At 36.7% G+C, this 27534-nt stretch overlaps 1 long non-coding RNA gene across 2 annotated transcripts; it reads right to left on the bottom strand.

Annotated features, from left to right (window-relative positions):
• On the bottom strand, positions 1-26448 carry LOC147913489 (uncharacterized). Of its 2 annotated transcripts, XR_015548688.1 has the most exons (4): positions 26389-26448; positions 14561-14674; positions 877-928; positions 1-88 (listed from the first exon to the last, which is right to left on the bottom strand). It is a non-coding gene; the product is annotated as an uncharacterized LOC147913489 (long non-coding RNA). The 2 variants fall into 2 exon arrangements; XR_015548689.1 differs by lacking the exons at positions 1-88; positions 877-928 and adding an exon at positions 5846-6043.
• Positions 26449-27534: the final 1086 nt, after the last annotated feature.

Below are 27534 nucleotides of genomic sequence, written 5' to 3'. Positions count from 1 at the left end.
GAAAGATCTGAAATTTGCTTGTGGAAGTGGGCATAGGAAGGGTTGCAGCAGCTTGAGAGTTATTGTGAAGTGATGGAAGGAAGGTTATCTGGAATCAGACAGAAAGTTGCAACAGCGTATGACACTGGGTGTGCTCGTAATGCACATGATGTACCTGTATGTTCAGGTGTGTATGTTGTGTATTGCTGTGTGGCTAGTTTCAGCTGGTGCAGTTTTCTGCATTCACCTAGTGTTTCTCGTGGACAAAATCACGCATGAGCAAACACAAAATCTGTGTTTTGCTCAAACTGTTCCTTAATATAACAATCTTATTGGAAAACATTCCCATTTTCAAAACAAGCATTATAGCAGAACTGAGTGTTGGTGAAGAAAGGACGATGACTATGGCAGTGAAAAGAAGGAATGAGAAGGATTGTTGCAAAAGTGTCAAGAGAATGAGCAAGTTAGTGTTTAGAACCAGGTAAGACCAAATTGAGAAGTATATGATTGATAAGGTCTTAAAATAACCTGTCAAGGAGAATTTGTGTTCTGTCAAAAAATCAAAACTTAAATTGTAGAAACCAAGGTCTAGTGATTGCATGTAAAAGAGAGGGAAGAACATGCTCAGAGACTATATTAGGATTTTTCCGAGGGCCCTGCAATCGCGTTCTAACTTGGCATCCTGTTATACAGAGAGTAAAAGCATTCCTAGAATAGAAAGATGCTTACATTAAAAATATAAAAACTTTTTTTCAAAACTTTCTTTTAATTCTCTTTACGGGAATGTTTCTTTTTTTCTTTATTACCCTGTGTCAAAGGTGCTTAGATGGAATTTCAGACATTGTTTTCTGGAAGAATTGAGAATCATTGAGTCTTCTGGAATAGTTTCCTTCTTACCAAGGCCAACACAGGAACATTCGTTTTTAGCTTCCTGTAGGAACTTATTTATCTGGAATTAAATGACATAGAAAAGAGAAGCAGAGTGAGATTGACAAAACTTATTTGACAAATTTGACGGAGTCATTTCTCAAGAATGTATTTTGCGTTTTAAAGAAGATAAAGGAAGATCAGATCTCTATTTTAAGCTAAAATAACATATTCCAAATCACATGCACAAACATTTGTTCTTCTTGCTAAAATATCTCCGTTAACAAAACGAGATATCTCCTTCAACAAAATATCTCCTTTACTTAAACAAAGCTACAACATAGTATTCTGAGAGCAAAGCAATATTTTTATGGAGGAAAATTATGAAAATTGGCAGATTTAATTCAAGGAAATGAAGAAAGACGTAGGGATCAAATAAATTTTGATTTCTTATAATATGGGACTCCCAAACATGCATATGTATCATCAGGTCCCACACAAAACCCAGCATGACATTTCTGCTGTTCATCAACTCCAGCACTGTATCCCTCATGCCTCCAATAATCAAATAGGGAAATTCTCTGACCCAGTCTGATTTTTCATATTTTGCTTAAGAGATTTTTCCAGAAAAACCAATGAAATTCACCTCCATTTGTAATGCTTCACTACGAAGCTCTCATTCATTCATTCATTCATGCAAGCTATGGGCCTTGTTCCTTTCATAGTAGTGATCAGGCATTTATTCTCTGCTCTAATTTCTTTTTCACTTTAATATTTTAAGTGCCAGAATTGGTTTAGAAATATATATATATGTGTATATGTCAGAAGATAGAGTGGCATATATATGTATATTATATATATAAAACATATATAAAAATTTCTAAAAACCTTATCCCTAGAAAATATGAAAATGAGATCACAAAGCCCAGCGACTATTATGGTGAGTTAGACAAAGGCAAACTTTTGCTCTTTTAAAGTTTGGCAATGCTTTAGACAGGCACATTTACCTACTTAAACCTTGGCAATATAATTCAACCACCACTATAGTGATTAGAAATGAACTAGGGCATACGCTTATCAGAATATGTTAAATTCTTTTATACTGATAGTCTGTTTTAGCAAAAGCTTAATTTCAGATTACTGTAAATTGCACATGGAATGTATCTGGTGGTGTATTACAGTAATGACAGAATAAGAGAAATATGCAAAGAAACATTTCTTGCAAACTAAAAGATACCCTGGACGATAGGTACTCTTTTCAATTGAAAAGTATTTTTACTAAGACCATAAGTTTGTTTTCATTATTTCTCTAAAACCTTGTGCTATTTGATTGGAAAAAAGTCAGATTTCCACTGCTGGAGAACTGTTAGTAATTCAAATAATGCCAACATCATTTTAAAATAATTTTTTAAATAATAAAGCTGGAATTAGAGTTTATTATATACTAGGTGACAGAAGGGAACTCATAGTAGATAGCAGAGCTACATCACAAAAAGACTCTAATAATTGTATCTAATTTCAAATCTGAGAAGTGGTGCCTAAGACCCCACTCTGAGTTCCATGTAATGCAAATTTAGCAAATCAGGTTATGAAAATGACTGCTGATAGCTACCCTAAAGATAGTTGCTTCTTGTCTCTCAAATAGTTAGGCTGTGCTCGTCTTCACATAATAACCCTCTTTTAGAAATCTCATCTCCAACACTCCTACAGGAATAGGAAACTTTAGGTCAGGTTATGTCATTATCTCCATTATATTTATAGTAGATTTCCCATGAATCCAGCTTTATTCTGTAGTATACTAAGCATTTTTATGAACTCCCAAGTAGGAATGAAAAAAATTGGAGTTATTTGAGGCTGGAGAAATGTTTGAGTTGAGTGGAACCTGAAACACTATCTGCAAACCACAGTTCCTCTTCATTTTATATATATTTCAAGGGAAATTTAGTTCAGATGTTTCTGATTAGTGTACACAGCTCATCAAACTTGCTGTGGATGAGTTATCTGATTTCTAGAAAGCCTTTTTCTTTGCAAGACGTTTCCCTCTGTACATGAAGTCCAGTTGTGCCTGCATTAGATGGTATGCAAACTGGAAACGCTTCTGGTGCTTGTTAAAAAAAAACGTATCTGAGTTCATACCTCTATTTGATGAGAACTTTTAAAGCAACCATGTCCCTTGTCTCCTTAGAAAAGCAGTAAAAGAAAATAACTGATATACTAGAAGTGACTTAATCAAACTGTCCAAATTAGAAAAATAATTTGTGAATTTATAGTACACTGAATCATACAATATTTGACTGCAAAATGGCTAACATATGTTAGAAGCAGTAATGGAAAGAAATTGAACCAAAAGTCGAAGGATCTGGTTTCTAACCTCAATTCTGCTGCACACTTTTTAGGTGATTTTAGAAGAATCATATTGTTTTTCTTTATCTTTATCAGTAAAATGAGGAGATTGGATAAAATGATTTCCCCAGAAACAATTCTTAAATGTTTGTTTAATTCCTGAATTCTGTATACATTTTATCAATAGCAGAATATATGCATAAAATATAGCTGTCTCTCTAAATATTACCAAAAAAAAGTTTACCTCAAGTAATGATCTTAGTTCACTTAAATAAGTTTATGGCAAAATACATCTTGGTCAAAATTCAACTAATTAAGTCTCACAAAAATATTTTCTTTGTTTTTTTCTATTACCTACTTTTATGAAAAAGAAGGAAAAGATATGATGGACTGAATTATTGGTTGTTATTAACATTTTTTCCAGATTAGATTATGGTGTCCACATATAACCCTCTACAGCTCATTACATCAATGGTCTTCACATAATAAGTAATATAACAATGACTATCCTAAAACACTGAAAATTATGAGATTATTTACTATTACTTTATTACTTTATTTACTGTTAATTGTGATAGTTTGTGTTATGCTGCAGCAACAAATAGCCCCATATCTCAGTGGCTTAAAACAACCCCAGGCTATTTCGTGCTCACATTACATGCTCTTCGTGGGTTGTCTAGGGACTGTGTTCCAGGTTGTCACTCAGGGATCCAAGCTGATGGATACTTCAACTCAACGTTTATTTCACAATCATGACATCAGTAGGAGGGCCATGGCAAATCATTAACTGGTTCTCAAACTTTGACACAAGGTGACATATAACTTCTCTTCACATATCAGTAAGCAAAGCAAGTTATCTAGCTACATATGAACTTCAAAAGGATGAGGAAGCACAAGTTTAGCATGTGCCCAGGAGGCAACTGGGAAATAAATGGTAGACGGTATTAATGACTTCCACGTCACACACACACACACACACACAAATGTTAAGTGATATTAAGTGCAGCAGGCTGACTAAGAAAAGAAAGTTGACTGATTAATCTTATATTTTTGAAATCAAGAAGTGAAAGATTTTTTCCAATTGAAATAATTAAAAAATCATATAATTAGATATCCCTAACCTTTATTTATTTGAAATGTTAATTTTAATTAGTACCTTCAATGATATAAAATTTTATTATTATCCTTAAGGCTAAAAATTATTTTTTTTCATATTTTTATAAAATCCTTTTTTTCTTTTAATAGTGACATCTAGGAATTTAGAAGAATTTACCACAATTATAAATAAAAGTCCATATGATATGTATAAAATAGATATCATATTGACTATTATTTATACATATTATATGTACTCTGTGCCAACAATTAATAAAAATTATTCTCAATCTTTGTCCCCAAAAGGAAGCAATAATATAATTTATTAATATTGTCTTTACTCACATATCTTAAAAATATTGATTTATTACCATTCTAGATGTATAGTTTAAGACATGACCTATTGGAGTCTTCCTTTGATGGATAAAGAACTGCTAACTGGAGTCACCCTTTATCCCTCCCCCGAGCCTTCCCATTATACTTAGAGCTCAATTTTCTGTCTCCTCTTCATAGCTTTTTTTCTAGCTTTGTTGAGGTCTGATTGGCAATAAAAATTGTATGTATTTAAAGTGTACAGGATGATGATTTGATATATGTATACATTGTGAAATGATTTCCACAATCAAGCTAATTAACAGATCCATTAACACACAGAGTACTTTTTTTGGTAATGAGAGCACTTAAGATCTACTCTCTTAGCAATTTTCAAGTCTATAGTACAGTATTATTAACTAGTTATTAATACTATTAACTATTTTTAATTAGTCACTATGCTGTACATTAGATTGCCAGAATTTATTCATCTTATAACAGAAAGTTTGTACACTTCGACCAACATCTCCCCATTTCCCCCATCTCCCAGCCCTTGGCAACCACCATTCTACTCTTTGCTTCTGTGAGTGTGACTTTTCTTAGATTCCACATATAAGTGAGATTATTCGGTATTTGTCTTTCGGTCTGGTTTATTTCATTTAGCATAATGTCCTCCAGGTTCATCCATGTTGCTGCAAATGGCAGAATTTCCTTCCTTTTTATGGCTGGATAATATTCCAGATGAATATCCATTCATCTTCATCCATCCATCCACGCTTAATGCCATATGGACCAAAGGTATAAGAAAGAAATATTAGTTTAAAGTTGTTCCTTATGCATATTGTATTGCTTCCTCTTCTGTGCTACCATAGTGCATATATATATTTATACACCATTTAGTGAGTTGAATTAGAGCTTCTGTACTAGATTGCAGACTCCTTGAAGTCAGGGAGCACGTCTTACACATCTCAATAACTCAAGAACTTAACCCCAAATTGGATAAAATTGAATCTTTATGGAGCATGAAGCATGTGCCAAGCCCTTCACAAAGTACTTTCATATATTTAACCTCACTTTATCTCCTCAAATTCTCAGGAAAGATGATACTACCCCTATTTGACATGTAAGCATATCAAAACTCAGATGACGTAACTGTAAATACCCAGTGTTGCAACAGGGACAGAGACAAGATTTAGACCTGGTTATTCTGACACCAAGTCTGATCATTTTCCCCCTATATCCCACTGTTTCACATATTAAGAATCTGGTGCAGAATAAATATTCAACAAATATGTGTTAAATGCACCACCGTAGTCATCTTTTATTGCAGAATTTTTATCTGTAAAGAGTACGACAGGAAACAGGTATTTTACGAAGTTGCTGGGTGGGATCCATGGCACCGGGAACACAGAGCTTGGTTAATTCTTCTAGTCAACCATAGCAGGTTCTGGAAGAAGGGAAATGAGAATTGTAAACGGGGCAAAGCAGCTGCATACCATTGGACAACTTATTATGAAACAAAAGTCAGAGGGAGGATAACAGCAGAATGACTCTGATAACCCCAAATTGTTTACTGGTAACTGACTCCTGTTAATGGTATTTTGCTCTGCTATTCTTTCCCTTTGTAAAGCTGCTTATCAAAAGGCTGTTGTAATTCCTATCATCTTTCTATCCTAGCCATGAATATAAGTATATATTTTTTACTTAGAGTGTATCTAATAGAAATGAGAGATCACACCCACAAAAGAAATTCAATGCATTGCACTTAGATTTTCCTTTCTGCTATTTCTGGTTTGTTTTTCATGGGAGTCGGCTTTTTGGAGGCAAACAAAGGTTTCAGGCTAATGTTTACATTCCTTTAATTTGGTAAACTAAGAGCTTAGCAGAGAGATAAAAAGAAGCTAATGAGGCACATAGAAAGATGGCTGCAGCTCTAATCTATTCTGATCATAACTATTTTAATTTATCAAATTGTATAGCTCTAACGTATTTTGATCCCTATTTTCTTCTCGTTGAAATATTTTGATATTTCCTATAGCAGGGATAATGACAGCATTTCATTCCCGTATATATGTCTTTATAATTCTCATCTCATTAAGTTCTAATAGAGTCTGTTTTGTTTTTCTGTATAGCTAACACTTTGATGCATTTTGTTATATTTTTCTATATAGCTCTTTGACATGTTCTGCTCCCTAATTTTTCTTATGTGTATTCTCCTATATTTAAATATGTTCTGCTCACTTCAAGCTCATTTTGAATTCTGGACTCATTTTCCAGGGGGAAAATAAGCACCTCCTCTCTGAAACGTCCTCTCCAGCTTCTGTCAACAGCAAACTTAATGAGCTTGCTTCTAAGACATCACTTAGGACACTGATGAAAATGCTAAATAGCTTGTATTGTTGATGCTGGAAGCATTATAGAATCACTTCTGCAAGGTTATATTTCTGTCATCATTGAGGTCAGCATTGTGACTCTCAGATGATACTGAATTGACTTTCCTAGGTGGAGAAGGGTACAACTGTTTATCACATAACACAAATGTGATCTTACCTTAGATCACTGAAACTTTTTCCAGAATGATGTCAAAGGTACCAATATTCCTCAAGCAATTCATTTTAAGATTTCCAAAATATAATTAATAAGAGGCAAAATGATTACTTACACAAATTCAATATTTTTCAAGTGAACTTAAAACATACTTGATAGCCTTTAAAGGAACCAAAGAAACCTAACAGACCCGTATCATAAAGGAGCTAACGAGAGTCTATCTTGATATATTCAAAATAATTGCTCAGATTTATCCAGTTGGTGTTATGGACCAAATGTTCGTGTCCCCCCAAAATGCATATGTTGAAGCCCTTACCCCCTGATGGTATTAGGAGGTGGGGACTTCGGAAGGTAATCAGTTTTAGATGAACTCATGAGAGTGGAGCCCAGTGATTCGATTAGTGCCCTTACAAGAAGGGACCCCAGAGCTTCCTCTCTTCACCGTATGAAGATACAGTGAGAAGGTGCTGTCTGCAAGCCAGGAAAAGGACCTTCCCTGGAGAACTGAATTGGCCGGCACCTTGATCCTGGACTTCCCGGCCTCCAGAACTGTGAGAAATACATTCCTGTTGTTTCAGCCGCCCTGTCTATGATATGTTGTTATGACAGCCCAAGTGGACTAACGCAGTTGGACTAGCACTTTATGATTCAGTCATAGCCTATGATTCTTTCATAGGCTGAAAGAAATACTAAGAGAAACGAAAGGCCTAATGAAGAAGCTGTTACAAATACCTCTGACTTAAAGGAAAACTCAAGTAACATGGCATCATGAAAAGATCCCTGATCAAGGAGATGGTAGACTCAATATCTGACGTTTTTCTCCGTCACTAAGTCAGGTGATCTAGCACCAAACAGTTTACTTATCCCTACCTCAATTTCCTTATTTAAAATAAAGTGGCTAGAGGAAATTATTTTTAAGATTCTTTTTAGTACAAAAATCTTATATTTCAAAAGATTAAAATAAAAGTAGAGCACTTAATTGTGTGCATCTATATACATACATACACACAGATGTACACTCATCTGCATAGATTTAAATGTATATGAGTTTGATAGGTATGCAGTACAATGCATAATGTTTTGCTTTCTCCTCTTTAAATAAAGATACAAAGATCAATAGCGAGAGGAGAAATATATTTTATGTGATAAGGATATGAGATGCATTTCTTAATGGATCCAAGAATCAAGAAATCATGTGATGAGCAAATGGTGTAAATCCAGATAAAGAAATTAGATAAATCCTCATACATGCCAGAACGCACACATTGAGGGTGGTAGGTTTTTGGAGAGATGGCCATGAGAAGGAGGACACTATACTACCATATCAAATTTTGCAAAAATGACTGCTTATTATAATCACACTTTAGGTTGACTATCCTTTATTTTTCACCTGACTTAAAGATCTCTTGTTATAAGATCTCACGGCTACCTTTTCCTTACAAAAATATATACATATGTTTTGGGGCTGGCCCGGTGGTGTAGAGGTTAAGTTCATGCGCTCTGCTTCAGTGGCCCCAGGGTTCACGGATTCAGATCCCTGGCGTGGCCCTGTGCACTGCTCATCAAGCCATGCTACGGCAGCGTCCCACATACAAAATAGAGGAAGAAGGGCAGAGGTGTTAGCTCAGGGCCACTCTTCCTCAAGCAAAAAGAGGAGGATTGGCAACAGATGTTAGCTTTGGGCCAATCCTCCTCACCAAAAAAGAAAAAAAATATGTACAGATGTTTCATAAGTCTGTGAACTGGATAATAAGTTTTAATAAATATGTATCTGTCCCTCCCAGCTTCTGGGTGTGGCTGCAGCATTTTGAGGCACCTTGCCTGCTAAAATGGTATATGCATCACACACCTGCTTCTCTGCTTTGGCATCGATTGACGGCACAGCAAAAGTGATTTTTCCTCACTCATATCAGTTTGCAGGGTAGTTGCTACAGTTATTTTTAAATATATATTATTTTCATTTTCAGCACCCTAGCCTCCTCATTCTCCCCAAATCTAGGCTCATATCTTTGAATGGCAGAAACAATAAGCTTTTTCATTTTTAAAAATTTTCTTAAGTTCATTTGATAGTTTTGAGGTAGAGAAAGAGAGAGAGAAGAAAGAAGGAGAGGCAGGAAGGAAGGAAGGAAGGAAGGGAGGAGGAAGGAAAGGAAGAGAGAAAGAAAGAAGGTCAGGCACTAGAAATAGCGTATCAAATGGAGGGAAGCATGAATATTACTGCCATAGATAGGCTGGGACAAGATTGGTTCTTCAAACCACAGAGACCATGATACCAGTTTACTCACCAAACTGGTTATAATTTTGAGTTTAATGAAGAAAAGTTATCTGAAAAATCATGCCATGTAAATATGGTTTTTATTTCAACTTTTGCCTATAACCATGCTTTTGTGTGTGAAATGTATTTCCCCACTGAGTGATTTCCCACATTTGCCACACATATCCCCCCACCCCCTGCCTTGGAACCTGTGTGTATTTTTCTTTTATAAACTTTGACAGAAAAACTGGGGACTTTTTACCAATTAGATAATAAAAATAACTTTCCCTATTTCTCTCTGTTACTCAGGGAAATCTCAGCTGTGCTGTTTCCTTATTTCCTCAAGTTATATATGATCCTAATATATGCTCATTAATTCAGACACACTGAACATTTATTTTATTTACAATTTTTGCTCCTTGGTATTCTCAGGAGATGCACATCTCAATTTTATGAGTGACTTGGGGGTAAGCAGTTATGCAGTCATGCTCCAGCCTGCTTCGGTGTCACACATTCATAATGTTGAACACTCAATCTACAACCCACAGCAACCCATCACCGTCACAATTCCAATCACACAATGTCCTGTTGCAGTATTTCATGTCATACCTTTGAGACAGGCAATTCCTGATTAGCCCCTGGATTTCCCTTGCTTTTAATGTCTGGGCCCATTTGGCCGTTGGCCTAGTATAAATGGGAGTGGCGAGTATGTCTTTGGTCTCCTGTAGCTGCAGAGGGCTCAGAGCAGACATAAAACAGGCCTACAGCCCCACAACATCTGAACAGTGTTACCTGTCTGTAGTTCTCATTTTTACACTTGGCATGAGCTGCAGTGACCTTTACCCTGTTCTTTAAAGGGATGCCTTTTATGGAGGTTAAGAGTGACTTGGCCCCCAAGCCAACAAAGTCCTAGGCTCCCACTGAACTTCAACTGTGCCATATGTGCATGGTGTTGTGAACGCTGACTTAGTGGTATGGGCAACCGTCCACCAGAACCGAGAGCACTGAGATCACCACAATCATGTGACTCGTACCCCACTGATCATTACCCGAGTTAGGAAAGTTAGGCTTGGGCTGCATTTGGACCGCATGAATTAATGATAGCACAGAGAGCACATTCTACAGCTACTTGTAGCTATTCTTGTTAAAGTCAAACACAGGACTTTTCCTGAAAATAGTGTCTCGACCACTTGCCTCTGGATAGTCATGCGTATTTGCTGTATACTGCTCTGCTCTACATAGAGTTTTGACTACACACATGTCGCCATGCATGCAGGATCATTTGACCTACAAATTAATAAATTAAATGTATGTTTCTGCAGTTTATTACTTAGGAATTCCATCCATAAGAGATGGTGAGAAACACAAACATTTCCCTTTGCTTTCCATTGATATGATAGTTTGGGCATTCCTGAAGGCTTTCGTAGGCCAAATCCCGGGGAAATAAATGTAATGTTTATGAAGTGAGGAATTCTGACTTTTCCAAACCTGCAATGTAATGTTTTACTATGCAAAATCTTTTTTGAGGTTGTAAGGGTATTTGTTTATTATAAACTTCTTTGATTCTACTTGTAATACAAGTCAATGGAATAGAAATAAAACTTTATTTATTACCCTTACAAATTTCTCTTGATTTTTGGTTATTTTGAAGATGCTATTTTAATCATGCCATCTCAGAATAGAATAGAGAACTCATCACTTACCATGATAACTGTAAATCTATTATAGATCATTTAAAAAGATATTATTTTTATCTGCCTTACTCATCCCCCACCCTTCAAGCAAAGCCCTTGAAATTATAACAGAAGTAACTCTTGAGCTAAGTGGTTCACTAGGGCCACACGCATCTCTCTGTAGTCAATGAGTGAGCACAGCACACTATGTCTCTCCTGTTCATGCCTCCCACTGACACTTCTTCGGCTCATTTAATTAGTAGCCTCATCCTATCATGAATGCTGGAAGCCACAGAGTTGAAGATGCAGTTTCATGGTTTTCTGATACATGGTGTCAAAAACAAGATCCCAATATCCAAATATTATTGAGGTCATGAAATGAAGAGCTGACAAATCATTTTTATTTCTGAATTTAGATTTCTACAATTTACTTAAGTGAACAGTTGAGATAAAAAATAAGTACAAAATCCAGAGATTGCACTCCTTGGTATTTACCCAAAAGATTTGAAAACATATGTCCACACAAAAACTGCACTCCTGTGTCTCTAGCAGTTTTATTCATAATTGCCAAACCTTGGAAGCAACCAAGATGTCCTTCAGCAGGTAAATAAACTGGATTTATAACAAAAGATTTATAATAAATGGATAAATAAACTGTGGTACATCTAGACAATGGAATATTATTCAGGGCTAAAAGAAACGATTTTGTAAGCCATAAAAAGACATGAAGGAAACTTAAACGCATATTATAAATGAAAGAAGCCAATCTGGAAAGGCTACATACTGTGTAATTCCAACTATATGACATTTTGGAAAAGTCAAAACTATGGAGATAGTAAAAAGATCAGTGGTTTGCAGGGGTAGGGATGGGGATGGGAGCGAGGGGAGATGAATAAGCAGAGCACAGACACTGTAATGATGGATATATGTCCTTACACATTTGTCCAGATCCATAAAATATACACCAAGAGAGAATCCTGATGTAAACTAAGGGCTTTGGGTGATAATGATGTGTCAGTGTAGGTTCATCAATTGTAACAAATCTACAACTCTGTGGGGGATGTTGATAATGGGGGAGGCTGTGCACGTGTGGGGAAGGGGGTATGTGGGAAATGTCTGTACCTTCCCCTCAATTTTGATGTGAATCTAAAAATGCTCTTAGAAATAAGTATTTAATAAATAAATAAGCAAGTACAAGAGAGTAAAAATTGGTAACTCGATGTCATGATCTGTTACCACAGTATTCAAATTTGTTTTTGAGCTAGACTGTGAGCAGTAGAGAGCAGGCCTGTGTTTAACTTGCTCCTCTATTTCCAGGATCCACCTAATAAAGTGTCTGACACAAGGAAGTTATTCAATTCATATTTCTTGAATCGAATAGAAAAAGAATATTCACTATTCTTTTTAACTAACTGTTCTTTTTAAGCTAACTCCTTAAAATGAAGAAAAAAATAAACTGTGTTTTCTTTCTGAGTAAGCTTTGTCTTAAAAATCTTTCTTAAATAATTTTTCTTTCCTTTTACATTTACACTTTTCTCTTACAGTTTTTCTTCCCTCAGAGATTTATTTCATATAAATCAATACCTGCATCCTTCTCTACAGTACTTGCCCAGAACAAACTATCAATAGGGAAAGTTAAATGAAATGTCTAAGTCCAGATATATTTTCAGGAAGAAAATAAAAACCTGATTTTTATTTTAAGATCTGATTTAATACATCATTCTTGCTCTTTCTTAAACAATGTATGTTCTCTACATAGAAAGTGTGTGTGTGTGTGTTACCTATGAAGTCTAATGACCAAAAAAGAAGGTTTAATTAGTACTTTAATTTGTCACATTTTGTTAGTAAAATGAGATACAGTATAATACAAAAGAATAAAAAATATTCTCCCAGCCTTTGGTTTGCTTAAAATCAAACGGTGGACAAATCCAAATTAAAAACGACTAAGGATCCATATGCCGCAATATTTTTGAAAGCTTACACTAATTGCATAAATACAGAGAAGCATTAAAGATATTCTGGCAATGTGAATCCAAAATTGAATTGCTCTGCATTATTGGAAAAAACTAACTCTCCCTTCAACTCTCAACTTCAGCATTTGAAGTTTCAACATATAGATTCTGTAGGCACTTTGCTACCCTGCAGAAAACCCAGAGAAGATGGAAAACAGTTCGATCAATATGCTCAATAAACTGTTTGCTCACCTAATTGAGGGGAGGGCAAAAATAACTTAGAGCATTTCATTTCATTGACAGCAAGCCTTGGTTGCACAGCCTGCTTGCTGCCCTTAAGTAGAGCACCTTCTGTCTCCCCTGGCTGATCTTTTCAGAGGCTGAATAAATAGGCTTCTATCCTGATCCTTAACCCCAACTGAACTGTGAGAATACATGAGAAAGCATGTGGTGCTTTCTGAATTCGTTTAGAGAATAGTGATGTGTAAATTTATGGCTTTGTAATTAGAAGTCCTAAGCATTGCTTCCAGTATATGGCATATCTATGTCACATTGTATGCTGTTACACATACTTTATGAGCATATCTTGTTAGAGAAGCAGGAGCAGGGGAAGGGCTTCCCATGACACCTGTTCCACTAAGATTATGATTGATTGATGAGCAGATTTTTAAATATCTTTCATAGCTTACTATAGGACAAAGTGTTGTGTGTCATTGAATGTCTTCAGATCAGGTGATGCCACCTCAGCTTTTCACTGCCATACGGCACGAAAAGGGTAATCATCACATTTTTTCCCACAGATATAAAATGTTGGGACCTAGAAAGCCTTACTTATAGACCATTAATAACCCTGTAGTAAATCCCCAACGCTTGCTTTATTCTGGCTTCATTTGACCATTGGAAAGGTACCTCCAGTGTATTTAATACATTTATGTCTGAGAACCCCACCTCAATTGGCACCATTTTATGTCATTGTCCTCAAAATGATAAAATGGTGTAGTTCTTAGAATATGTCCCAAAGTGATCTGGTGGAAAAGTTTGGGCAACAGGGCTTGTTTGCTTTCTTTCTTATTCCTCAATGTTTGTGTGACCTTTAGCAAATAAGCCATCCTTGGGCAATGGAATGTCAGTGTAAAGTCAAAGGATGTCATTTGTAGGCTGCTTTACACTTTTACCTTCCATTTTTCCTTGTTACTTCATGTTTAACAAATGAATCAGCCTTTTCAATCAGTTAATAGAGAAACATTTCAGGACTGTCCACTAAATGTAACCAAGGATCGAGGGCTGCTTTGCTTCTATAAAATCTTAGTCCAGACTCAACCTGAGGTAGTTTTTGATAATAATAATACAGCTCAGTCAAGTCCTTGGATTTGGAAGGTGGTGAAAGACAAGGGGACCCTATGCTGTTGTGATATTGTGATGCCAACAGACTGGGAAGGGATGCTTCGTAGTTTGACCTGACATTGCAAATACCTTGAGGCACTCTTCCTACAGCCTGTCTGACATTTGGTTTCAGCCTTACCTCATGTAATACTCACCAGAGTTGCAAAACATAAGTGGTAATTGTTTTCTCCTTAGCCACCAAGTCTGCTGAAATAGTCTTAGCTTCTCTCATGAGTCAAAAGATATTTTATAACTGATATATCCTGGATCTGAGAAATGGGAGAATGGTAATATAGTCATACTAGCGACAGAAAACTGTACATTAAAGTGTGAAGTTAGATGTTCCCCAGATAATTACTTAGGGATTGTTTTAACTGTTTTCTGTATTCTAGCTGGTCTGCCAGCACAGAATTCTTGAGATGTGACTTAATTCCACCACATCAAGGGTTTTTTTTTTGTCTTGTGATAAGAAATGGAAGCTTCTCCACGAAAAGAACATCCATGAGGCATGTTCACAAGGCAGATTTCAGTTCATGCACAAGATCAATATTTTAGTCTTTAGGAACCCATAAGGACCTCATTAACTAAAGATCTTGACAAAAATAATGTGGATAATAGCTCCATTGACCATTGACATAGTAGAGCCATACTTCACGTCTTTTATTTACAAATATTAATAAATACTGGTGCTTATATAATAAGGTAGTGAATAAAGAGTTCTGCATATATGAACTTCTTGCTTCTTTGGCTTATACACAGTCAAGACCATCTGATTCATGTGTAAACAGACAATTAACAAAACAAGAAATACAATGGCAATGCGTGTATTATAAATTCTTATAAGTAATTAATAAATGCCAATGCAAGCAAAGATATAATTGCACATCTCTATACTTGATATAGCTTACTTATTAAAGGAGAATACCTGGTATTAGCAAAGTATGTAGAAAAGATTACTTCTGTACTGTGTTAATAAATTGATATGGGTTTTTGACAGCAATTTGGACTGGTTATAATAATCTGAAATACAGTCTCACCCTTGACTCAGGATTTACCTTTAGAAATTTATTCAGAGGAAATGAATTCAATTTGCTATAAAAATGATCTATAATTGCAAAAGCCTAGAAACAATCAAAATAACTAACAATAGAACGGTTGACTGAATTTTGTAGCACTCATATGATACAGTATTATTCAGCACTAAAAATTCGTGCTTACAAAAGTGTTAAGATGAGAAAATGCTCCTACTTAATTAAGTTAAAAAATTAGAAAATAAAACCACTTTCAAGTCTGACTCACAGTCTGTAAAATATATCTTTATCAATATCATCTAGACAACAGCTGAGGTGACCCTGTCATTTAATATATAAATTCAATGGTTTGAGTCACTTAAACACAGTGTCTAGTTCTCTCCAAGATTTTGGCTTTGCAGAGATTTAAGTCTTAGTATTTTCTAGCTGTTTCTTCTCTTAAGGTATTGTCAAAGAGATATTAATAATATTCCTCTATTTCCTTTTAATTTAGTAATATTTATTTTTATTTCTGATATAAGTCATTTGTATTTTCTCTTTTTTTCTTCATTATATTTGTTTGGTGTTTATCAAGTCTATAAACCTTTTCAATGAACCAATATTTGTCCATTTTCTATTTTATTGATCTATGCTCCTGTTTTATTACTTTCTTTCTATTTACGGTTTTTTGGTTTTTCTCTTCTTTTTTAAAATTTCCAATTATGAATTTAAATTATGATGTTAAGCCTTTCTTTTTGAATATAAACAACTAAAGTGTATGTTCCTCGCTATGTACTGCTTTAGCTGCATCCACAAGTATGCTCCATTTCATTACCATTCAATTTGCTGTATTTTCTAACTTCCATTGGATAATTTTCTTTGACCCATTGGTGATTTAGAAATGTTTTATTTAATTTCCAAATATTTGGATATTTTATAGATACCTTTTTGTTCTTAATTTATAATGTAATTTAATTATAGTCAGAGAACATATTTTGTAAGGTTTTAGTCTTTTCAAATTTACTGAGACATTTTATCATTCTCTATATGGTCTATCTTGTAATTGTTGAAATGGTTAGGTTTAAATCTATTATCCTGCTGTTTTATATTTTTTATGGGCAATTCAAAAGAATATGTTTTTCTGCTAGTGATAGGTGTGGCATTCTGTAATTATTAATTAGGTCAAGTTCATTGGTGGTGTTTGTAGTAGACACGGAAATGGTCTGTCCAGGTCCCTTTTCAAGGAAGAACTTGCTGGGAGTGAAATCAACAGAGAACGTTTAGATGTCAGCTCCTTCAGGTTCTGCCTCAACTAAAGACGTTGCTTTATCGGAAGTCAGATTTTCCCTGGGGAAACTTACATGCCATAACTAAGAGAGGTGTGGAGATAAAGGCACTGCTGGTGCGGCCTGATGTGGGCAACTCTGACAGCAAGTACAGTCGTGCACTCCATCAGGACGTTTTGGTCAACGATGGACCGCCTATAAGACAGTGTGCTGTATGATAGTACCATATAGCCTCGGTGTGTGATAGTCTATACCACCTAGATGTGTGTAAGTACACTCTGTGATGTTTATACAACAAAATCACCTAAGGACTCATTTCTTGGAAAGAATCCCTCTCCTTAAGTGACGCAGGAGTGTATTTTCCCCAGAGCTACTGGCTGGGTTAGGCTGAGAATTTGCCAGACCTGTGCCACAGCTTGACTTCTACTCTTACCCAGTTCTGTTCTCTTTTTCTTCCCTGCACAGGTGTTAATCTCAAATGCTATCTTGCACCCTAAACTCCTGCTCAGGGTTTGCTTTGGGAAATCTAACCTGAGATCTTCTCTTGTTTATATTCTTTCTGATTTTTTGCCAACTATTTTTCTTCAGCTATTGAGAGGGGCCAGTTAAAAATCTTCAGCTATGGTAGTAGATTTCTCCATTTCTCACATTTATTGTGCTAGCATTTCTTCATGAATTTTGAAACTCTGTTATAAAGCCATACATATTTAGGATTATTGTGTCTTCCTGATGAATTGCCCTTTAGTCATTATTAAATGTCCTTCTTTCTCTCTTGTAATATTCTTTGGCTTAGAGACCAACTTATCTGATATTAACATAGACACAGCATGTTTCTTACGGGCACAGTTTGTAGGGTAGATCTTTTTCCATCTCTTTAATTTCAACTTTTTTTTTTCTTTAATATCTGTTTCTTTTAGAAAAAATAGAGTTAGGTCTTGCCTTTTTATCCACTGAATATATTCTTTTCCTTTTGATTGGAGTGTTGTGTTCATCTACATTCAACGTAATTATTGATATGGTTGGGTTTAAATCTCTCATCCTGCTATTTATTTTATATTTTTTCTTCTATTTGGCTTCCTCCTTGCTCTTTTTCTGAACTCTCTTTGGACAATGGCATGTTTTTTCACATTCTATTTTATCAGCTCTACTATATTCTTACTTATAACTTAAAAATTATTTTCTTAATAGTTGCTTTAGGGTTTACAAAATGCATCCATGACTTTTCACTGAAAATAAAAATTAGCTCAGAAGTTGAGAGATCTCAGGATGGAATGCAGATGGAGACAAAATAATCTAACTGTGTTGTAAATGTATGACATGCTCCACTGAAGAGGGTTGAGGGAAGAATACTGATGTAAGTAATTTTGGAAATGAGTGGAAATTGTTAGACTACAGACAAAAGAATCTGTACATAGGCACTATACTCTAACTGGTAAACTTGTTTCTCACTGGGATCTAGGATAACAATTCTGAAACCACTCAACATTATACTAGATGGAACAAATAAGTAAATGAATGGCCAATGGTAGGAGCCAGGTTTCTCACCACTGAAGAGGAAGGTAACAGATGAGCAAAGGGGAGAAGCTAGAATAAACTATGCAGGACTGTAGTGACTCAGAGACATCAATATGAGCCCACGTTTAGCTTAATATAGATGCAGGGTAGATAGAGAAAGAATTATAGATACGTGTGTATACATGTGTTAGTATATATACATGTATTCCCCAGCTGTCTGTTGAGAGGGCCTAGAACAATCATGCCGCAGTAGCAATGAGTACACCCAATGCCCAGATAGTGGTTTCTAATACCAGTCCCCAGTAACAGAAATCAGGCCTCCTTGAAGAAATAACTGATACCAGGAATAAGGCAGGAAATATACAAGATAGATCTGGAACATCTTATGGTGCCAGAAAGTAAGAAAGTTCTAAAAAAAGAAAAAGATCAGGATGTGTCAAGGGGTCATAGGAGCCAAGTGGAAGAGCTGCCAATGTACAAATCTGGAAAAAGTTGAGTAACAAAATAATGTAATATTGTGTTATAACCCCAAATATGAAATGAACAGCCATGAGTCCATACTGATATAAATAAATTATTGATTAAATAAATAAGGTGAAGAGACATATCACCCATAGAGAGGATACTCACCCCTCAAAAAGGTAGAATTGAATTCACCACCACCTTTAAGTTTGAGAGCACAGAGTGAATTCCCTCCAAAGAGTACAGTATGAAAAGTAGGGGTAAAGAACTAGACAATAGAGAAAGTGGCAAACATTACTTCAGCTGGGCGGAGGTCAGAGGAATCAGTGCTAAGTGATATTAATAGCGTGTCCCTTTAATGTGATGTGGAGAGAACAGCACTTCCCCTTTTTGTCCCCCCTCCTCAAACTCCATAACGTCAGTCTAATCATGAGAGAAACATCCACTAAATCCCAGCTGAGGAATGTTCTACAAAATTCCTTATCAGTGCTTCTCAAAACTATCAAGGTCATCTAAAACAAAGTCTAAGAAATTGTCATAGTCCAGAAGAAGCTAAGGAGACATAACGAACAAATTATACACCTAATGTGGTATCCTGGAACAGAAAAACAACATTGGTGGGGAAAAAAAACAACCCTAAAAAATCCAAGAAAGCATAGAGCTTAGTTCATAACAGTCTACTAATGTTGGATCATTATTTGTGACAAATGTACCATAAGAATGTCAGATGTTAATAATAGGGGAAACAGCGTGGGGTAAGCAGGAGCTCTCTGCACAATCTTTACTCTAAAACAAACATTTTACCACTTCATGGTTAACTCATCACCCCGACACTTCACATATCACACGACCCACTCTTAATAACTGCATGTATAACACTGCATATGTAATACTGCATATTGTAATATACTTATAACAGTATAATTCCGTTTATAAATTCCGTCACATATGCTATTATCATATTTTGTATTTTTATATATATTGTGAATCCCATTTTATAATGTTAATTTGTCTTTAAACAGAGTTATCTTTTAAGGAAATTACAGAGAAAAAATTATAATATTTCATATTACCATTCCAGTGCTCTTCAATACTTTGTTTATATTAGAGGTATATCTTATATCATTTCCTTTCAGTCTAAAGACCAGTTTCTAACATTTTTTTTACTACAGGTCAGCTGGTAACAAATTTTCACAGTTTTTGTTTATCTGAAAAGTTTCTTCTTTCATCCTCCTTTTTTGAGGGATATTTTCATTTGATGTAAAATCCTGGGTGGATGGTTCTCTTTTATTTTTTCCACAATTTAAAGATGGCATTTCATTTTCTTTTGCCCTCACTGTTTCAGAAGTCAGTCATAATTTGCATCATTGTTTCCTCCATATGTAAAATGTCTACTTTCTCTGTCTGCTTTTTTGGTGTTCTTTGTGTGGTTGCTTTTTAGCAACTATGATGGTCACACACAGACCTGTCATAGCCCAACCATATCTTGCTTGAGACTTGCTAAGATTCTTTGATCTGAGAGGTGGTGTTTTGCATTATATTTTGTAAATAGTCAGATATTATTTTATCTGATATTTCTTTCTACCCCATTTTTTTTATTCCAAGTCTCCAATCACATGTATGTTAAACAATTAACATTGTCTCTTAGGGTTTTTTTTTTTTTTCTTTATTGTTTTCTCTGTTCCTCAAACTGGATTATTCCTATTAATATTTCTTTAATTCCTCAGACTCTTTCTTCTGCCATCTCTAATATGCTATTAAACGTGTCTAGTGAGTTTTTAATTTCAGTTTCTTTCAACTTTAGAATTTTGATTTGATTCTTTTTAATAGTTTCTAATTTTCTGCTGAGATCCCTATTGGTCATTCATTAAGACCAAAAATTACATTAATTTGTTGAGTATATTTTCTGTAATTTTTTGAGCATATTTATATTAGCTTCTTTAAACTTTTTGTCTTCTAAATCCAACATCTGAAACATCCCAGGGTTGGTGTCTCTTGTATGTTGTTTTTCCTGAACATGGGTCACATTTCTGATTGTGGACTAGCTATTGTGGATGATATATTCTAGAGACTCTAGATTCTTTTATCTTCTCTGAGAAGAATGTTGATTTTTCTAATAGATAGTACAATTACTGGATGATCATCTTGAAATTGTGTAGGCTTTTTTTTTATGCTTTGTGAAGGCCAATCTGTAGAAATACCAGTGTTCCTCAAACTCTTCACATTTGGTAGGTCTCAAACTCCAAAGTGTGGATCACTTCAGACATGTCTTTTCCATTGGATTATAAAATTATATAAATTTCAGGTGTGCATCATTATATTTCTATTTCTGTGTAGACTACATCATGTTCACTACCCAAAGACTAATTATCATTCATCCCCATACACATGTGCCCCTTTATCCCCTTTGCCCTCCTCCCTCCCTGCTTCCCCTCTGGTAACAATCAATTTCATCTCTATATCTATGTGTTTGTTCATTTGTTGTTGTTTTCATCTTCCACTTATGAGTGAGAGCATACAGTATTTGACTTTCTCCATCTGGCTTATTTCACTTAACATAAAACCGTCAAGGTCCATCCATGTTGTGGCAAATGGCAAGATTTCATCTTTTTATGGCTGAGTAGTATTCCATTGTGTGTATATACCACATCTTCTTTATCCATTTATCCATTAATGGGCACTAAGCTTGTTTCCAAGTCTTGGCTATTGTTAATAATGCTGCAATGAACATAGGGGTGCAAATATCTTTTTGTATTCATATTTTCATGTTCTTTGGATGAATATTCAGTGGTGGAAAAGCTGGATCATATGGTATTTCTATTATTAATATTTTGAGGAATCCCCATACTGTTTTCTGTAGAGGCTGCACCAGTTTGCACTCCCACCAGCAGTGTATGAGGGTTCCCTTTTCTCTACTTCCTCTCCAACACTTGTTATTTCTTGTCTTGTTAATTATAGCCATTCTGACAGGTGTGAGGTGATTTTAGACTTTGTCCAGGTACACTTAGAGAAAGCTTTACTCTGTTGTGGCCCTTATTCATAAGGTGGTATCTTTTTGTGTCTCTGTTCAATGCCTGAGGTCTAATTGAGGTGTTAATGATGTCTCTCCACCCTGGTTGGGCCAGATCCCCAGCATCCCCTACTTCTGTTTAAACTCTAGGAACTCAATTCCATTTTCAATCCAGCAGAAATTGTTTCCTAATAAGTCAATCCTGCATATGTGTAGCTCAACTCTCAGCCAATGATGCATGAAGGACTCTCATACTGCCTCCTGCACAGTTTTCTTCTCCAGCCACACGAGATGTCCCAAACTCCAGTCTCGTCTCAGCAGGACTTCTCTGCCTTTCTTGGATTTCAGGTTCATGTACTGCAAATAGGAAATCAGCCAGGGGAGACATGGGGCTTTCTTTGTGAGTTTCATTCTGTCAGAGATCGGAGACTTGTGCCACTGTTGTCAGCACTTGCACAGTGACTAGTACAGAAAAAGTGCTCAGTAATTATACTTTGAGGAAATAAAGAAAGAATTTGTCTTGTATATTTTGCCTAGTTTTATGATTTTTTGCTGTAAGATGGTTGGCTGAGGACCAGTAACTCCATAATGTCCAGGATTTGCAATCCTCTTGATAACTCTCAAACTTAATTACATCTCATCCCCAAAGTCATTCTCTTTTCTCTGCTCTGCACTCCATAAATGAAACTCAGACACTTTTCCTTGGGTTTTCCAAATATAAGACAAGATGTTTGTCTTTGTTATAGAATTTACTGAATTTGGGGGAAGCGAGGGGATTTTACATCACACAAATGGAAATGATTTTAAATTACTTACTAGGCATTCCTGTGATTTAGCACATTTGTGGTCATTCTGTCACTGCAAAATTCTGTGTGTTCATCTGTCTGTCTAGTCTTCAGTCTCCTCACACATGGCCTACCTCTCCCCCACCTTCCTTCCCTCTCTTTTCTCCACTCTCCCACTTCCAAATGTCTCAGCATCATTTTTTGATGCATAGAAGTTTATCTATTAGTTTTATTTTGGTGTTTATTTTCATAGTACTGCCTCAGGGTCTCATTTTCCACATCAAAGGAGCTTAATTTCCTAAACAACATTCCCTCCCTAAGAAGAACTTTGGTGCCAGTTGATAAAATAATTATATCTATAAATGCATATTTGCAAAGATTAAAAAATATGAATATTCAAGTATATTATGCAAGTATCAATATAATTCATTCATTCATTTGACAGGCATTTATTGAAGGCTTTCTGTATTTCATGTGCTGAGGCTAAAAAGACTGAAAATGCATAGTCCATCCTTTCCATGAACTTCCCACACAAATGTGGAAGTTAAATCAACAGAAAACAATTTATCAAGTTCTACGACTGATGTATACAACATGGTTTGCCATGGGAACATAGAGAGCATAGTAACTCAGTAAAAAGAATGTGATTGATTTTGTAGAGTGCAAAATAATCTGAGCTCAAATGTCTGAAGCTCTGAAGCTCCCTGAAGCTTTCCTTGACCCTCAGACTATAAAGCTTTGGTGTTTCCTTTCTGTTTTTTTCTTTATAATTTTAATCACATTAATATACACGCCTCTACACTAGATAAGAAGCTCTGGGATGTTGGATCTGTGTTCTCAGCACTTGCACAGTGTCTAGCACATAGTAAGTGCTCAATAATTACATTGTGAGTGAATAAATAAATGAGTGGAAAGGCTTGCAATGTGTGTGTTTTTGGTGCTTAAAGTGTAGATTTATTGGACGATTTTTGGTAAATGATTAATATCTTCACAATACACTCTTCCATTAATTTTTTATGTGTTCATGATTGATTGTTTCAAGAATCAAACATATTTTCTTTGCTGCTCTTAATATTTATATAGATAAAATTATGGTCTGAATTTTTATGTATTCTTTTGTAGAGGGATACGCATGTTTTTTTTTCAATTTTTTGTGTGTATGATTTGAGGAAAATGTTTTATTCTTTGTACTGTCGTTCATTCTTTCTCATCAAGGCAGTGTCGATAGATCTTTGAGGATACCGCTCATTGATATATTCAGAAGACAGACTTAATTGATTGACTTAATGCTTGTGATTGCAGCAGCAGGAGAAAAAAAGTATTTTTAGGTGTGTTAGAAAGAAGTGTCGAAGCGCCTCTGGCTGAGCAGAGGCCAGGATAACACTCTCGCCTGATGTTAAAGACAATCTGTTCTTCCCTTCTCCCCTCTCTGATTAGAGCTCGACTTGAGAAACTTTAACACTGATAGATTCATATTTAGACAAATAAGGGGACAGAAAAGCTTTTAATTTTGAAAATTATGATAGTGAGGGTCCACTGTCTACTTCTGTAACAAATTAATGTTTAATTGTTCAGAATCTGTTTAGGGAATCGGGTATATTAAAGATTTATAATGATATAGAATCATCAGCAGGAAGAAACACCAGGACTCATTAGTTAGTTGCCCAACTTCTAGGCAAGACTGGATCCAAGCCTACCCCAACATATGGACAGCCTCAGGAAAGAAGGCTTCTCAGATCATCTCCACACCCAGTTTAGCGCCTTGCAATGTTGTGTTGTCAGAGAATGCTCTGTCGGAAGTCACAAGATCTGACTTCTATTTTTAATAGTTATGTGCTCCATGGCATTATGCTTTATCTGTAAGATAACAGTGGTGTGGGATACAAGTGTGTGAAAACTTCCCTTGAAAAAAAGTGAGTTTGGAAAAATGGCATCACTCTCCACCTTTGTGAAAAATAACTCTGCAAGTTATAAACTACACATAGCAGATCCTTTTAATATCAGAATATCATGATAATTCATTGATTTAATTTTCATAATCCTTAGTGTTGGTATTCAAAGTTTTTTTAAATTTTGTAAAATTATGAATTCTAAGATTGAAAAGTAATTTTGAAGTGTAAATAATATTCTCGTTCCTTCAATGAGGGGATTCATTATACATCTGGGCATCTAGAAGGAGGAGAATTGCCTGGAAACTTTTAGAAGAAAGAAAATAACCAAATACATGTTATTATTGGTATCTAACCCAGGAATAGAAGGAAAGGTTTTTTTCAAGGAAACAAAATTCACCCTTTTAATATTAAAGTAATATTTAGTACACTGGAACTTGAGAATTCAGGACGGCCACTACACACCCTTGCTCTATGGAGCTGTTTCTTGTTCATAGAATGGTGTGGGCTGTGGGCTACAGATCACATTACTCACTACCCTGCTGGTCTTTCTAAGTCAAAAATCTCTGGGAGATTTGGGAAGCTGCATTTGTCACAACCATCTCACGTAGTACCATTCCACATCGTCCAGGGACCACGTTTGGAAAATGCTATATGTATCTGGATGGTATGAGTAAGAAAGAGATGTTGGCCTTTTGCAGCTATAGTAGAAAACATATAAAATACAATGAATACATTCAAGGAACCCAGTCACCCTGAGATCTCTCATACTGCTTTGCCCCTTTATGATACCTCATTTCTGAAATTTCTATTTACTATGTTTCCTGACATTTATATTTTGGTTATATCTATCAAGATGCCACTCTGCTCATTTTTCTCCTCTTCAAAACATGGAGTCTTAGAAAAGGAAGCCCCTTCAGAAGAACATAAGTCTTTAGGAATGATCTTTGTGGTACAGTGCAAGAGAGACCACGAAGTTTTCCCCCTCCCCTGCATCCATGCCCACTGTAGAGCCCTTCCACTCTTGAGTTAGGACTTGGCTATGTGACTTGCTCCAGCCAATGGGACAGTAGCAAATGAGACACAAGCAGGGACTTAAAAAGTGTTTATATCTTTGCTGCTGTTTGGAATCCTCTGACTGCCATGTGGAATGCCTGAGATGGCCAACTGCAGAATGAGAGACAAGTGGCCTGTGACCCCTGTTACTCCTTACCAATAGCTGCCAAATGCTACACATGTGAATGAGGCCATATTAGCTCACCCAGCTGCTAGGAGATCCTTGAGCAAAGTTGCTTTGTGTGTTTAGGGTGAAATTGCAAGACTGTGGCATTAGATTCATTCATTCATTTAAATAATTAAAATGTTAAAATAATAGAAGTTTCATGAGATGAGTCATTAAGGTATTCTCAAAAAGCAGAAATATTGCTTTCTTTGGGGGTCTGGTTGTGAAGTACTTCGACAACCTGCTATGATTGTGTTTATAATTGAATAATTTATATATTTAAATAATTGGGAGACCTGGAAGTCAAGATGGCGGCGTAGGCAGACTCTGAACTCACCTCCTCCCGCGGACACAGCCAATTTACAACTACTTGTGGAAAAATGACCCCTGAGACAGAACTGAAAACTGGATAAGAGGAACTCCTGCAACTAAGGACAATCCTAATTGAGGTGGAAGAGGCAGAAATTCCCTTCTGGAGAGGAAAACGCCGCCTTCACAAGTCACAGCATCTCACAGCCGCCCGTGAGCAGCACACAGGTCCGCAGTGTCCCTGGAGGTGCGGGGCCCTGAGCCGGGGAGCGCCCCCGCTGTGGGCATTGTGTGGACCCAGCACAATCGAGACGAGTGGCAGAATATCCGACTTTGCTGCTACTAAATCATTGGAGAGTATCCCCAAAAAAGCTGGTTCACAAAGAAATTAAAACCGGCTCTTAGAGGGCCCATGCACAAACTCACCTGTTTCAGAAAGCAACCTAAAATCACCAGAAAGAAAGGTGCACAGTGCTTCAGGGAAAAGAGACTCACCTGATAGGCTCTGAGTGCATTGCAGTGAGACATGAGACCTCTCCAGGGACTAGGGCATTGGTGGCGGCCATTGTTGTGGCCTGGTGTGGGCGGGCTGATGCAGATGCCATTGGAGTTCTCCCTGGGGCCTGCTAGCCCAGGTCTGCCCCACCCTCTAGAGCACCGATTTAATCCAGCTCAGCCAGGGCAGGCAGCCCACCCTAGAGACTGGCCCCACCCAACAACAAGCCCTCGGGCAACTTGTGGACCTGCATAGATTGGTGACTGGATTCTCTGCAGCCTGGCAACTGAGCCGACTTCAGTGGGACAGGGCATGCACAAGGAGTGGGTGGGGAGTGTGGGGCGGTGGTGGAGTGTGTGGGGCTCCCGCCCTTGGAGAGACTGGGTCAAATTCCGGAGGTCGAGGCACACACACGGGGCAGGACTGTGTGGACTGTGTGTGTGGACCTGTGGGCGGCAGGGCTTGTCAGCTGCAGAAGACTTGTGCTTCTCAAAGACCCACATAGGGGGTTTGCCCCACCTTCCAAAGCCTGAAAAAATTGGGTGCTCCCGTGCCTGAGGCCAGCCCCAAACAGCTGCAATCCTCAGAGGGCTTAAAAGAGACCTAAAGGCCAGAGGCTTAAAGCAATTGTAAGCCCCTGAGCCTAACAACCTGCTACGCTGGAGGCCTACTCACTTAAAAGAAATACTGCAACACAAATGTGGTATTAGAACTTGCAGCCAATTGTGCTGGGGCTCCCCACACCTGATAAAGAGACTGAAGGGCCCAAAACAACTACAAGCAGCTGAGCATTGCAACAGCTGGCCAGGAGCATAACTCAGCCTCCCTGGGCACCTACAGGGAGAGCAAATAGGCCACAACAGAAGGACACACGTAGCCCACATAGGGGTCACCCCTGGAACATTGAGAACTGAGGGAAGCACACTGCAGGTCTCCTAAGGCATCACTTATATAAGGTCACCTATCCATGAGCAGGAGACATAGCTGACCTACCTAATACGTAGACAAAAGCACAGGGAAAGAGGCAAAATGAGGAGGCAAAGTAATATATTCCAAGTAAGGGAACAGGACAAAACCCCAGAAAAGGATCTAAGTGAAACAGAAATGAGCAACCTACCCGACAGAGAGTTCAAACAAAGAGTGTT

Source organism: Ceratotherium simum, chromosome 27, assembly GCF_057802395.1.
Source record: "Ceratotherium simum simum isolate JZ-2026a chromosome 27, ASM5780239v1, whole genome shotgun sequence".
Taxonomy (NCBI): domain Eukaryota; kingdom Metazoa; phylum Chordata; class Mammalia; order Perissodactyla; family Rhinocerotidae; genus Ceratotherium; species Ceratotherium simum.
This window is presented reverse-complemented; position numbering and strand designations above follow the sequence as displayed.